The sequence below is a fragment of the Nannospalax galili genome, unplaced genomic scaffold (assembly GCF_000622305.1).
Source record: "Nannospalax galili isolate Female #2095 unplaced genomic scaffold, S.galili_v1.0 scaffold233, whole genome shotgun sequence".
NCBI classification, from domain to species: Eukaryota; Metazoa; Chordata; class Mammalia; order Rodentia; family Spalacidae; genus Nannospalax; species Nannospalax galili.
Window position 1 is genome coordinate 1,304,902 of NW_008333818.1, and position 15,345 is coordinate 1,320,246.

Genomic DNA, 15,345 nt, shown 5'->3' on the forward strand with positions numbered 1-15,345 from the left:
TGACTTCCACAGATAGGCTATGGCTTGTGTGTGTGTGTGTGTGTGTGTGTGTGTGTGTGTGTGTGTGCATGTGTGTGTGCTCACACACATAATAAAAAAATGCAATAAAAATGTTCAAGATTTTGAAGCTTGAAATATAGATTTGTAGGAAGTTGCAGAAAATGTTCAGTGTAGCCTCACTTGGCAAACATTATAAACAAGAAACAGGCCGTGGTCTGGTCTGCAGAGCTGATTCATGCTTCCTCACTTTTGAATGTACACATCATTTTATGCCATTTTCTGTGTGCATTTGCGTAAACTCCAATCAAGACAGACCTGTTCCTTCAGGAGACTTCCTGTTTTTCTCCTCTTAGCCACACACATCCCCCAAACACAATTTTTGTCTATTATCTACCAGACACTGTTCTGGAAACTGAGTCGCAGCTCTACTGAGGCAGAAGATAAACTATTTAAAACATGAATAACACATATTAGGTGAGTGGTATAGGTAGAAATAAGTCTTAAAAAATGGTTGTTAAGAATTGAGCATAGCCAGACATGGTAGCACACACCTTTAATCCCAGCACTCTGGAGGCAGTGGCAGGCAGATCTCTGTGAGGCTGAGGCCAGCTTGATCTCCATAGCAAGTTAGAGGCCAGCTTGGGCTACAGGGAGACCCTGTCTCAAAAAAAAAAAAAAGAGAAATAATTGAATATATAAATCTATTGAATATATAAATCTATTGCTTTTAATGCTGCAGATACTGTTAGCTGCATTTTATATGAATAAAAGTTTACAGAGATTATGTGATTTATTAAAGACTACAAAACAATTATATATGCAAGTCAAAATTTTTTAAACATCGTAGCAGCAGTACCATTTCATTCTATTAACAACTCTCTTTAAATGTTACTTTTAATTTCTGCATAGTAATTTTTGATGAGGCTCCAAAGTAATGCTTTATAGAACGAGTCATTGCCAGGTCTGTAGCAGAGCCTGTAGTACTGGTCCATGACATTTGTTATCGTTCCTTCTTTTTTTCATAATATTGGTCATATTTTCCTGCTCCTTTGCACATGTAGTTGCTAACTCATTATGCATTTTATTCTTTTCAGTATTGGGTATTTTACCATCCTTTAAAGAGTTATGAGCATTGCCCTGGGATGCAATTAAATTACTTTGAATTACCTTGATCCTTATGGGGCTTTTTTTAAATTTTATTTTATGTGTATGAGTGTATCACCTGCATGCACATAAGTGCACCCACGTCATGCAAAGCTCGCAGAGGACAGAAGAGGCCATCAGATCCCCTGGAACTGGAGTTACTAACAGTTGTTGGCTGCCATGTGGGTGCTGGGATTTGAACCCTGGTTTTCTGCAAGAGCAACCAGTGTTCTTAACTGCTGAGCCATCTCTCCAGCCCCGGGGCTTGCTTTTTTAAAGTTGTTAAGCAAGACCAAAGCAGGGCTGAGTCTATGCCCAGGAACTCATCACTGCTGAGGCAGATGCTGAGCACTCTATGTGGTGGCTCCCCAAATCTCCACATAGCTACACTGAACATTTACAGACTTTCTTCCTCGCTGTTACGCCCTAAACAAGGTAACATAAAAACAATCTAGCACTTGCAGTGTGTTAGGCATTGTGGGTACTCTAGAGATGACATAAGGCATACGGGAGATGTGCATGATACCTGCAAATGCTATGCCATCTAAACCTTAGTGGCTTGAGCATCTACAGGTCTGGGAATCTATGAGGTCTGGGAACTAATTCCCCATAGATACACAATGGTGAATGTATTAGGCTTTGTTTCCTCTAAAGGTTTTAGGTGTTTATTTTGGGCCTCAAATATTTTGCACTGATTTATGTTGGATTTGTTTGTTTATTTTGTTTTTATTTTCCACAGATGCTGGAGATTGAACCCTGGGCCTGGAGCTTTGAGCATTCTACCACTGAGAGAAAGAATGACAAATTTGGAGAATTTATACTTTATACTTCTGTAAATCACAATAACCAAGAAAGTATTGCGTTTCTGAAAGAACCAAGAGAGTTACACCTTATTTCTTCCCTGGCTGCTTGGGCTGCCACCAACCTTGGACATTATCTGGCCCACCTTCAACTTCCTCTTCCTGCCTTTCTAAGTATGAGTTTAAGAAAAACAAAAATAAAAACAAAGAAAAAAGAAAAGAAAAGAAAAAAGATACAGGGGGCTGGAGAGATGATTCACAGTTAAGTTGGTGGCTGACAACCATCTGTAACTCTAGTTCCAGGGGGTCCAATGACCTCTTCTGACCTCTTTGGGCATTGCACAACACAGGTGCATTTAGGTGCATGCAGGCTTTACACTTATACACATAAAATAAAAATAATAAATAAAATATTGAAAAAGAAAAGAAATAGGAAGAAAATACACAGTACTTTGGGTATACAAAGAGCTGGATATATGTTTTTGTGGTTTTAGGATTATAACTCTACAAAATTAAGAAGCTTCCCTAAAGGTTTCAGGAGGGCAGGGCCAAAATGATTACGGGAACTGAGGAGAGAGGGAGGTCTGGAGGATTTCCACAGACACTACAGGTAACCAGAAAAAGAATCCAAATGCATCATTGTAAAGTAGCTCTAAGTGCTTAAGGTCGGGACAGAGTTTGTCTTTGAAAGTTGTCCAGAGAGGCAATCATTGACAAGCTGGAAGGCCTGGCCAGGCTTATCTGTGCTGATTCATTTTTTATAGGTAAAAGCTGAGGCAAAGCAGCACTTCTTGATGCCTAGAAATTTCAAGAGTTAAGTTTTGTAATCGCTACTGTACTCTCGTCTTTGTGCTTATAGCCTGGGCCATATTTTTAAAAGAACGTTCAAATGGACAAAAGGAAAAAATTATGCCACCTTTTAAACCTCCTTCTACTATATTAAACAGAAAAAAATGAGATGAGACAAAAAGTTCCCTGTTAGCCCTCTTACTCTCCAAATTTCCATTAGTCCTATTATCCTCTATTATTCATGGTTACAGCCACAGAAGAAAACTCTGGCTATTTTAAGTAGACAATATGTTTTGTGTCTATTTTTAATTTTCAGAATAACTGTTTTATCAGAATTCCCACTTGACTGATAAAGTGACTAAATTAAATATGAATAGACTGTGCAGAGTCTACTTGAAGGATAAATTTTAAGACATCATATTTTCTTATCCTCTATAAGTCACTTATAAACCTGTACATGTACTAATGAAATCCTGAAGGTACAGTGAAACTACCGTCTGCAGGTTATACAGTATTTTTAGTTTATTAATTCTTGAGAATTTAATACAAAGTATTTGTCTCATATTCACTACCTTCCCTAACTCCTTTGGCTCCAACCCTCTTCCATGCCTACCCAACTTTGTGTTTTCTTTGGGTTAAAAGACCCTTTGAGTTCAATTTGTGCTCTCCACATACTCTTGGCTGCATGGCCATCCATTGGAAGTGGTAGACTTACCAAGGGCCACACCCTGAAAGAAAACTAACTCTCCCTCTCTCAGGAGTTATCAACTGTCAGCAGCTCCTCAGCTAGGGGTAAGATGCTGGGATTTTTGTCTGACTTGAGACTGTGAATGTCTTTTGCATGCTGTCACAACCCCTGTGCCTTTACATGTGCATCGGTCCTGTTTTGTCCAGAAAACACTGTATCATTGTTAAGAGGTATTTAAAAGCCTGTGTAATCTCAGAGAATTAGACTTAAAGTTGACCAGTGTTGAAAAAGAGAGTTCAAAAACCATTTTCAGCCTGTGAAGCAGAGGAGGTACAATCACCCTGGGGCTTAGGGCAGTGTGGCCCACTACCCCATTGGACATTTACCAATCTGGACACCTCATCTTGTGCAGGCATCAAGGCTCTAATCCTCACCACCCACTGGATTATGCCCCCAGTGTTCCTGCTTGATGATTCTCCTGCAGCAAGCTGGGCTTCCTTCACTTAAGCTGGCCTCTCCATCTTCTCTCTCGGTGACCACCCAGTCCGAAAGGATCTTGCAGCTTCTGCCACACAAGCAGGAAGCATCCTTTGGGAGCAGGAAGCATCTTTGTCTCTGGCAGGGGAAGGGAGGGGACTCAGACTCTGCTCTGGAGGAGCTGTGTAAACCCCTCTACAGCAAACTCTGCAGTGTCACCTTGAATTTGGCCCACAAAGTCCATGGGTTTTTAGTATACATCTAAGGCTCTAAAATTGTCTCTGGGGACCATTTTTTGTGTTTCCCCATCAATGTTCCTATGCTTTTTTTCCCATTTTCATTCTATTCAATACGTTTCTAAATTACTATTTACATTTCCTCTATGACTCATGCTTTATAGAACATGTTGTTTCATTTTCCAATATTAAGATTTTATACTATTGTGTTATTAATTGCAGCTTTAATTTTCTTATTATCAGAGAATGTACTTTGTATATTTTAAATTGGATGAGCTTGTTTTATGGGTTAAGATATTGCAATAGTTAGTTGCATTCATCAGCATGACTGTAATAACTGAGAGAAACACCTTAAGTAGAGGTGAAGTGAACAGTGAAGGATCTGTTTGGGCTCACCCCTTCAAGTAGGTTTAGTTCATCACAGAGAAGAGGGCACAGTGGAGCAGTTCAGTTTACATCATGACATCCCAGGAAGCAGAGATGGGAATGTTTGCCCTTACCTGACTTTCTCTTTTTCCCTTTTAAATTTTATTCAGGTCCCCAGGCCATGGGATCATGATGCTGGTACTCAGGACAGGGTGCTCACCCTCAACCTCTCTGGAAATGTCCCCACAGACTCACCCAGTGGTGTGTACAATCTCCTAGGTGATTCAAAAAACCAACCAAGTTGATAACGAAAATTGACTATCACAGATATGGTCTGTCTAGGTGAAGGTTCCATGTGCATTTGAAAATAAGATGTGCTCACCTATTGAGTGGAGCATTTTACAAGTGGCAATAATACCAGGTTGTTTAAGTGCATCCTAGACTTTCTGCCTACTAAAAGGAGATAGTTGAAGTCTCCAGTTACGAATGTGGATTTGTCTGTTTTCCTTTACCGTTATTTTGGCTAGCGTAGAATAAAACACTTACCTTCATGCACTCTACTTGAGTACTTAGGATTTTCACTTTTCTAAGCCAAAATTGTTTATAAACCCTCTTTGGAAGGTGAAATAATTTCAAGGCTACACGGATAAAATTTTTAAAGAAAAATGACAACTGAAAAAAAAATTTCATTAATTGTTAGGTTATATGAATAGTTTTATATTAGGACTGTGAAGATTTCTGTTTCTACTTCTCTGTCATACAAAGAAAACACTGCAACTCTGTTTGCTCTAATAGTCTGTAACTGGATCATGGGAAAAGGCACCTGGAGGTAGTTTTAACTTGAATCAGCATAAGTAATATTTTAACAGTGAGGAGATGGTCTTTGATGCCCATGGCTCAGAATTCATTTCCCTATATCAGTGTTTTTCCTTTTGTAAGGGCCTCAGTTTTCTACTCTTGCCTGATCTAACTTAAAGGGCCACAGTAACATCAAGTAATTTATATTATCAAAATACAATTTAGAGTACATACACGTAAAAGTTTACAAGGAAGACAATAACATAAAACTAACAAATAAGTAGTTTTAGGCATCATTACCTGGTTACCCATTTATAATGGAATGGTAATTTCTAGTGAGACATTTCAAGGCACCTTTCTTGTCATTATTTAATACAGTTACATTAATTTCTCTATGCCTAACATAATTCATTAAGTATAGGTATAAGAGCCTTTCTTGGTGCTTAGTTCTAAAGTGGAGAATCAAAGAGATGTGTCATTTTTCTAATGTTCTGGACAGACAACATGGACCACCTATGTTAGGATAGACAAAGAAAGCTCAAAACATACGTTGAAAAACGTGGTTTGAAGTTTGTTTGGTATAAGGCCACTGAGAGATACTCAAACAATGGAAGCAATGTGTTAGTGTTTATGAGAGGAACATTAGCTTCCTGCAAAAAGAAAATGGCAGTCCAGGTAAATTCAGAAAAGACAGCAGATGCAGGCCTGCACAGTCTCAGCAGGACTGACTGCTGCTGTGCTTGCTGTTCAGAGCTGGCTTTGAACTAGAAACTGTTCCCCACATTGATGGATTTGACGACTCATTTGTATAGGAAGGATGTATAAAATATCCTCAGAAGTCTGCTTTTTGATGTTGCATTCCTTGATGTGGATATTAATAAAAACAAATCCCAAAATAGCTTCAGGTGCCTTAAACCACTAAAGTGGGAGAAAATCAAGGCTTAGCTTTCCGATATCAAGTGTTTAACTGTGTAGCACACTGCCCAGCACTGTTTCATTTCACACCATGAAGTCTCTGGGCATGATTCCCAGAAAGTCACAGGAGACCTTTGCCTTCTGTCAATCACTGCAAGTGGAAAGCAGACCCGTGCCTTAAAGGATCAATGTTAGGAGAAGTAAACCCAGCAAGTGAATGGAAACATAAGAACACTGAGTGAGAAAGGAAGGGAGAATTAGGGTGGAAATTATACACAAAATTCTTCTCCCCAGATTGAAATATGTTTGGTACAATGAGGTACAAAAGTCAAAAGAATGACAGTCAGCATGGAACACCCAAGGACCGAGATACTAAAGGCAACCAGCAGCATGAAGTTTAAGTTCAGCCAGTAAGCATCACTAAATAAGAACAGATGGCCTGGAAGTCACTAGTGTGAGTTCACCAACGACCCTTTCAATAAGCCAATATTTCATGTATTTTATGGGTAGGAAAATATGAAGCTTGAAGAGACTAAGTAGCTCCCTTCTGATATCCCGGAAGAGATGTGGATTTATACGAAACTGCTGGGATCTGGTATTCATGCTCTTCCCAGGATGTGACACTGTCAGTCATAATGAGAAGGGCTGCGTCACAGATGGGAAGGTGCATAAGGAGAGCATGGTGAGTCGGGGTCTTGCCTGGTCTCCAGGCAGCCGGCCTACAGTAGAGACACATATGTGACAATGGCTTATCCTGTGTCATTTCCTTCACCTGCTGGGTGGGCCTTCAGAGTACAAGGAAGGACATTCACCCTAAAATCCCAGCTTCTAACAAAGGTGGCATTTCAAAGATGTTTGTCAAATTAATGGAAAATGCGAGGTCCACTTTGGATGCAGATGTTCCATATGCTTAATAAATGTTATGAGAACCAGTTTTATTATTTTATGCTAGAAAACCTAAGCAGCTATTTCCCCACTATCGTTTTATGTGAGACCACACACATTGTCTTTAGAGAAACAAAAGTAAGAAAGTAATAGAATACAAACAGAATGGTAGAAAAATTAAAGGTACTCTCTCCTTCTTCTACCAAAGACTGAATTCAGAGACCCAAATCTTAAGATATAAATTCTGAGGCATTTCAAATTATGTGAGATGTCTCCAGACTTCAGTCTATTAAAAGATGTCTCCTCCTCCTCCTCCTCTTCCTCCTCCTCCTCTTCCTCCTCCTCATCCTCTTCCTCCTCCTCCTCCTCTTCCTCCTCCTCATCCTCCTCTTCCTCCTCCTCCTCTTCTTCCTCCTCCTCTTCTTGTCTTCCCCACCTTCACCCACTCCCCTTCCTCCCTCTTTCTCTTTCTTCTCTGCTCCTTTTCTTCTTCTCTTCCTCCTCCTCTTCCTCTCTCACGTACATTTGTTATCTTCTGTCCTCCTAGGTCAGAGCTCATGTTATAATGGATACCTACGTTACTGCAAGGTATTGCTACCACCAACAATTTTTAAAGTGCCTTCTTAATAGTTTATCAGTATTTTGAGGTCAAATTGTATGTATGAGTTATACAACATTACTCTGTTTATCACACATTTGAATACTCACAACAATAGCTTCATACCCACACTTTTTGGTTTCCAGTCTTTCCATGAGATTGAGGTCTTAGTGTGACTGCACCTGCCTCATCTGAATCTTTAAAAAGTTTTATTCTTTTTAAATTTAGTTATTTTTAAATAGCTTTTGCTTCTTTGAGAATTTCATACATGAGTATTGTACTTACATCATTTATACCCCTCCCAGTCCCCTCCAACTCCTTTCATGTCCCTGACTTCCTCACAGTTTCTTGACCTCTTCTTTCATTATGATTGTTACATGCACATACAAACATTTATAAATATACATATATAGTATACTGAGTCCTTTTAGTGGTGCTAATGTGTACATATGTTTAGTGCTGACCCTTGGGATTTGTTAGCCCCCTAGGGAGCTAGTCCCTGAAGAAAACTGATTCTCGCTCCCTCAGAATCCATTGGTTGACTGTAGCTCTTCATCTTATGGTGGGACCCTGTAAAATTATCCCCATCCACATTGGCATGTGAACTGGTTTTTCATTAAGCAGATATTGTTAGACTACCATACTGTGGAGATTTCATGGGTTAGCTCCCCTATCATGTACAGACTGCATTGACTAACATCAGGTATCTTATACTTTTTGACCCCTCTTCCATGATGTTCCCTGAGCCTTAGGTGTAGAGCGTACATTGTAGATGGATCACTTTGGGCTAGGCACCTCACAGACACTTATTTTCTGCATTTTGACCAGCTGCTGAACTTTGTAACAGTTTCCATCTGTTGCAAAAAGAAACTTCTTTGATGAGTGGTGAGAGGTACACTTGCCTGTAAATATAAGGATATGTATTTATAATATTGCAAGAAATTACACTGATCTACAAATATCACATTAGTAAGTTCTACCCTAGGGTCTGGGACCTTTCCAGCCATGTGTACTTGGCTATGTTTACAGTACCATGCATGATTCCCTCCTACTGAGTCTTAACTTCAATTGTACAGCTGTTGACTATCCCCAAGATAAAAGTGCCACTACTGCACCACTAGATTTAATTTGTTGGGATAGTTATTGTTGTGGGTTGTAGACTTTACAGGTGGGTGGGGCCATTGGTTGGTTTTCTCCTTTGGCAGCTTGCTTAGTATCCTCTGATACCATGAGAGCTGGGCTTCTGGGAGAAGGCTTCCAGGTCAGGTCCAGCTCCATTGTTCCAAATCTTGAGTTTCATGTTTTATTATGTTAGGTGTAGCAGACGTGTATTGGGTAGTGCTTGAGCTTTGAACGATGACTGACTTCATTGTTTATCCTTTTATTTACCATCCTCCCTACACTGTGTTCTATCCTGGGAAATGCTCTACATGACCTTGAGAATAATGCACCTTGTGTGCTGGATAGAATGCTCTGCAGGGTCTATCAGGTCCATTTGAGCTGAAGAATTGTTCAAGTACAATGTTTCCTGATTAATATTTTTGTCTTTGATGATCCGTCCAATGTTCAACATGGGGTAAGGAGGTTCCCTAATATTGTATTGTATTCTATCTCTTCCTTCAGGTACTTTAGTATTTGTTTAATATAATATATTTAGGTGATCCAATGTTGAGGTACATGAACATTTGTAATTAATACACTGTAATAGTTGATTGATTTACCATTTCATAATATATGACATCTTTAACATCTTCCTTTGTTGCTTCTTACAGCTTTTGGCTTCAAATCTTCTTGATGTGATGGAAGTATAGCTATTGCTGCTCTTTTTCCTTCTTGTATGTGGAGCATATTTTCTCACTCTTTTTCTTTCAGTCTGTGTTTGTCCCTTGACTAAAAGCAGGTGAGTTTCTTTCAGACAGCTTATAATTGGATCTTTTTAAATCAGTTAAGCCAATCTGTTTCTTTTTTAACAGCAACATTTAACTTATTTCATTCAAGGAATTACTGATAGATACATTGTTTTTCCCACTGTCTTGCAAGTAGTTGGTTTGATAGTTTTTCTTTAATATTGTCTGTGTCCTTTCTAGTTTTGTTTATGTTTGCAGTAGAGGACTGTTTCTTTCTTTCTTTTTTTGTTGTTGTTTTAATTTTTTTAATTTGTTGTTACCAAAAGGCTTACATAGGATACTTTATAACTTTATACTTTAAAACACCCTATTTCAAGCTGATAATTTAATTTTAATTGACCACAAATATTCTCACTTCTTCATATCTTGGTTTTAATATCAGAACTTAGATGATTTTATATGGTATACTCTTCTATAATTTATTGTAGACAATTTTTGTTGATAGTTTTGGCTCTTAAATGTATAACAGGCATTAAGAACAAAACTGCCATAAACACCTTATTGCAGACCTTGAGTAGTCTTAATTTGGCTTTGTTTGATTTATAACACTGGGTTTTGTATTTTCAGATGTTGCATGTCAGTAATTAGCAGCATTTTGTATTGGCTGAAATAGTGCTCATTAGCCAATCTTGTAAGGCCTAGCTTATGGGTATAAGCTACTTTAACTTAGTTTGACTGGGAACAATTCATTTATACTTCATTTCTGAAAGTCAGCATCTCTGAGTGGTTGGTGCTGTTTTAGCCTTTAGTGCTGTGAGAATATAGATCATCCTACTCTTTCCAGTCTGCAAGATTTCTTTTTTTCACTTAAATTTTTTACTTTTTAGAGAATTTCATACATGAGTACTATATTTACATCATTTCCACTCCTTCTCCCCTTCTAACCCCTCCCATCTGCTCCAACTCCATTTCCAATTCATGACCTCCTATACATGAATGATTATTGTTGCATATATGTAATAATATATATTGTTATGTATAACTATATATAGTTACATATATATAGAGAGAGAGAGAGGAGGGGGAGAGAGGAAGAGGGAGAGAGGACCTACTAAGTCCATTTAGTGTTGCTTGTATGTACATATGTTTAGGGATGACCACTTAGGATTGCCTAACCTATCAGGGCGCTTGTCCCTAGGGACAGATTCTTTAATACATTCATATTTGGGGGGCACTCATGTATAAACTACAGATGGAGGAGTGGAACTCAAGACTTTATCTCACCATTTCACTCACATCACCAGAAATAAATCTCCATGCCTTTGATACTAAGGTAGGTCAGTAAAGATATAAAGCTTTCAAAAATTGTACTTCATTATCAACTTATTCCTTTTAAGGATTTTATTTTATTTTAAATTTTGTTTATACTTGTGTGTGTCTGTGTGTATATGTGCACATGAGTGCAGGTGCCCAGGGAGGACAGATGAAGGTGTCAGATCCCCTGGAGATAGAGTTACAGGTATTTGTGCCTACTACATGGGTACTGGGAACTGAGCTGAGGACATTTACAAGAGTAGTTTGCACTCTAAACAAAGTGCTATCCGTCCAGCCCTCTCTATTGGTTCTTTGTATTCATTGTTTATTAGCTTTATTCAGCCTTTCTGAGATCGCACATATGCACAGTAAAGTACCACCATGTCTCTGATGCAGAATAAGCACATTGTAGATTGGAATCAAACATGTCCTTTGGGCCTCATGAATCACCTGAGAAATGTGACCAAAGTTAGCATGCCTCACGTGTGACAGATCCTAAAGAAGTTCTTCAGGTTCTTTGATTCAGGGACTTCTGTTTTTTTCTGACCTGCTTTGCAGCTCAAAAATGTTCACGTGTTCACATGGAAACAGAACCACATATGGGTGCTTGAATCCATCCTCCTCTGCCCGTCCAAGGACTGCGACACTCAAGTCTCCCTCTTTGTCCTGTTCTTGATGATGTACCTGGTGACAGTGCTGGGAAACTTCTTCATTGTTCTTCTGATCTGACTGGACAGCTGACTTTATAACTTTATACTTTAAAACAACCTATTTCAAGCTGATAATTTAATTTTAATTGAGCACAAGTATTCTCACTTCTTCATATCTTGGTTTTAATATCAGAACTCCCATATACTTTTTCTCACCAACCTGTCCCTTGTGGATGTATTTTATGCCACGAGCATAGTCCCCAAATTTCTGGGTTAATTTCTCTCAGCCCATAAATCAATTTCATTCATGAGCTGTGCAACCCAGTTCTTCTTTTTCCCTGGACTTGGATGGGATTGGGTTTCTTCTACTGTTATTGACAGTGTGTGGCCCTCTGCAACACTCACTCATAATGCATGAAGGGCTATGCACAAAGTTTGTCATCAAATCTTCCATTTTGTCTCCATTAACTCTCTTGTCTATATTGCCATCACCTTCCAGTTGCCCAAGTACATGGATCATATTTCCTGTGAGCTCCTAGCTGTGGTCAGGCTGGCCTGTGTGGATACCTCTTCCAATGAAATTGCTATCATCGTGTCTAGCATCATTCTTCTGATGACCCCCTTTCTACCTGGTTCTCTTATCTTACATACAGATCATCTCTACCATCCTGAAAATCCTGAAAATCCAGTCCACAGAGAAGGAAGAAAATCTTGCACTCCTGTGCCTCTTACCTCATTGTGGCTGCCCTGTGCTACAGCACGGCCATTTTCACATACACCCAGTCCCACTCCAGGTCTTCCGTCCTTCAGAAGTTGATTTCCCTGCTCTGTGTCATCTTAACATCCATGCCAAACCCCATGATCTACAATCTAAGGAATGAGGAAGTAAAGGGGCCTGGGACATTCTCTGGATCCACATCAACGCTAAGAACCTGATGACTTATAAGAATCACTAGAGAAAAGAGCATTGCTTCTGTGTTCTGCACTCAGTTCAGACATGCTAGGCATTGCCATAGCAATGCAGAATAGATGACATAATGTGCTGGTGATGTTATGCAGGAGGCTAAGTGGCTGTGCTGGGTGCGGGATGTGGATACATTTCTATGTCACAGCAGCATGTTCAGCGGCACTAATCTCTGCTGCTTAGGAGTTCCTGCTCTCCATTTCTACTTCATGGCTTATAGTAATTGATTTGCCTCATTGTCAGCAACCATGGACCAGTTCTTTAGACTGGGTGTCCTTTTTCTACTCAATTATGAGAATACATTTTTGTGTTCTCATTGGGAACATAATGCACTTTCACATTTGCAGACCCCTTTCAAATGGTGCGGTAGTTGCATGTAACAATGTGTGTGCACCAGCGTGACAATGAGAGCATTTGGTCAAGGCCAATCGGGCTGACTTTGAATCGTGACTACTACTTGTGTGCACAGTGACTGTTGGAATGCTGGAAAGAATAAACAGAGACAGATCAAGCAGAGCCTTATTTTATTCTGATAAGAAAACCATCAAAGGTTGCTTGCATATGAGACCATTTATTACTGATCAAGGGAAGCTCTATGTTTTAGATAATACCATACAATATTCAGTTTCAGAAAAATTTTAGGGAGCATATAGGGGTGTCATATATGCATAAAATGGCACATTGTGCTCCATAAATATGTACAGTTATTATTCATCAACTGAAAAAACTCAAACAAAAATGTTATAAATTTTCTGATGTTTAATAAGTTCAGAAACTCACTCTGAAAGTTTAGAAACAATATCGGCAGCAAGACACTAGATAATATAAAAATATCAAAACATGATTACTTTTTAAAAGATTCATTTATTTTTATTTTATGTGTATATGATTGAGTCGGCACATATATATGTGCCCCCACATATATGTCTGATGACTACACAGGTCAAAAGAGGGCATCAGATCTAGAACCAGAGTTACAGGCAGTGGTGAGGCACCATGTGGGTTCCAGGTTCTCTGAAGCAGCAGCAACCACTCTTAAGCACTGAGTCAGCTATCTAACACTCAGAATCATTAATCGAAGAAAGTATACTCTCTTCAGCCAAACACAATGAAAAGTATAGAAACTTTAATGTAAATTTTGCAGCATTAGAAATGGTCAGTCCATTTGGCAGATAAGATCCTCAGGGCTTCATACTGAAGATTTTTTTCCATCCCTTCTTTGAATGCATAGAAGACCCTAGTCAAACCTATAAGTTTAATGACAGAGATTTAAGAGTAGGTTACATGTCTAATGAAAATCCTAAATACTGGGGTCTGGAGAGATGGCTCAGTGATTAAGAGCACTATCTGCTGTTGCAGAGGACCCAGGTTTGGTTACCAGCACCCGTATGGAGGCTAACAACCATCTGCAACTCCAATTCTAGGAGATATGACACTATATTCTGGCCTCCATGGGCACTGCATGACATGGGTGCACATACACATATACAAGCAAAACACTCATACATGCAAAATAAAATAAATAAATAAAAAGTTGTAAAGCCTAAATGGTGTAAAAGAAATAATTGAAAAAGGGTCAAGGAAATTAAAATAAGAAAAGAAGATAATAATATCTGGTCTTCTCACTGCTTTGAAGCAATTTAAGTACTTTCCTGCTTTTATCTCTTCAAGTAAATTATATTGCAGTTCTCTCATTGATAAACATGTTCATACAGAACCTCAGGGTGCAAAGTGCAAGGTTCATATCATCTAAAGCCCTAAATGTAAACCTATTCTAAAGCTTTCAAGAGCAGCGTCTCAAAAGGTGTTAATACTATCAAACTAAATGTTGGTTTAGTAGAATATCTCTTGCATGTTGGTCTCACTGAATAGTACAGGAGAATCAACCAGAACACATATTCCTGACAACCAAGGGCATGTTCGCATAGCAGGGATGCTGGGCAGTGAAGTGATTCTATAGAAATGCTGAAGTGTAACCCCATGATATAACTTTAGAAATCTTCTTGTTTAAATCAGACCAAGAGCCAGGTGGATAATCTGTAATCCCAGAATTTGCGGGACTGGGACAGAAGGATTGTTGGGTTTGAGGCCAGCCTGGAGAATGTAACAAAAGTCTTTCTTAAAATATAAAATAGCGCTCTCCTATCCTCAGGCCTCTTGGGGTGGGTCTATCGTTGAGCCCTCTGTGCCTTGACTTCCCAGGCCTCATTCGCCCTTCCATCTCCCCCGCTGTTCTCTGCTCCTGGTTTGAGCCCTGCGCCATTCCTGGTCTTGGGTTGCCAGACACCTGGGGAACCGGTGCTGCTTCCTGATCCTTTTCGCCCAGGCCAGCTTGGTGCCTTGCTTGGGCTCCAGGAGCACTGCTTCGGGACCTGGCCCTGCCCTGCCCTCACCTCTCCCTGTTTCCCTGGACCTGCACCACGGGCTAACTCTCCTGGCCTGCTCTCCTGCCCTCAGGCCTCTCTTGGGGTAAGTCTGTCCGCAGCCCTCCGGGCCTTGACTCCCCAAGCCAAGTTCACCCTTCCATCTCCCCCCCTGTTCTCTACTCCTACCTTGGGCCTGTGCCATTCCTAGTCTTGGGGCCCCAGACACCTGGGGAGCCAGTGCCTCTGGATCTGGCCCCATCCTCACCTCCCTCTACTTCCCTGGTCCTGCAACACACAACAGCCTCTTTCTGGGGCTGACAGCCTCTTTCTGGGGCTCCGAGGCTTACCTTTCCTTTCCCTGATCCTTTGCATCCAGTACAACCCAGCTACTCAATCGACTCCCTGGGAAATCTTGGGGCTTATTCCCACCCCATCTGCCTTTGCATCCCTGCGTAGCACGGCTACGGCCAGGATCTCAGGTCAGTCCAACACCCAAGTTCCTGAGGCCA

General features: G+C 40.0%; 1 pseudogene; it reads left to right on the forward strand.

Annotated features, from left to right (window-relative positions):
• LOC103730431 overlaps positions 1 to 12,442 on the forward strand; it is a 41,057-nt pseudogene extending 28,615 nt beyond the window's left edge.
• The last annotated feature ends 2,903 nt before the right edge of the window (positions 12,443 to 15,345 follow it).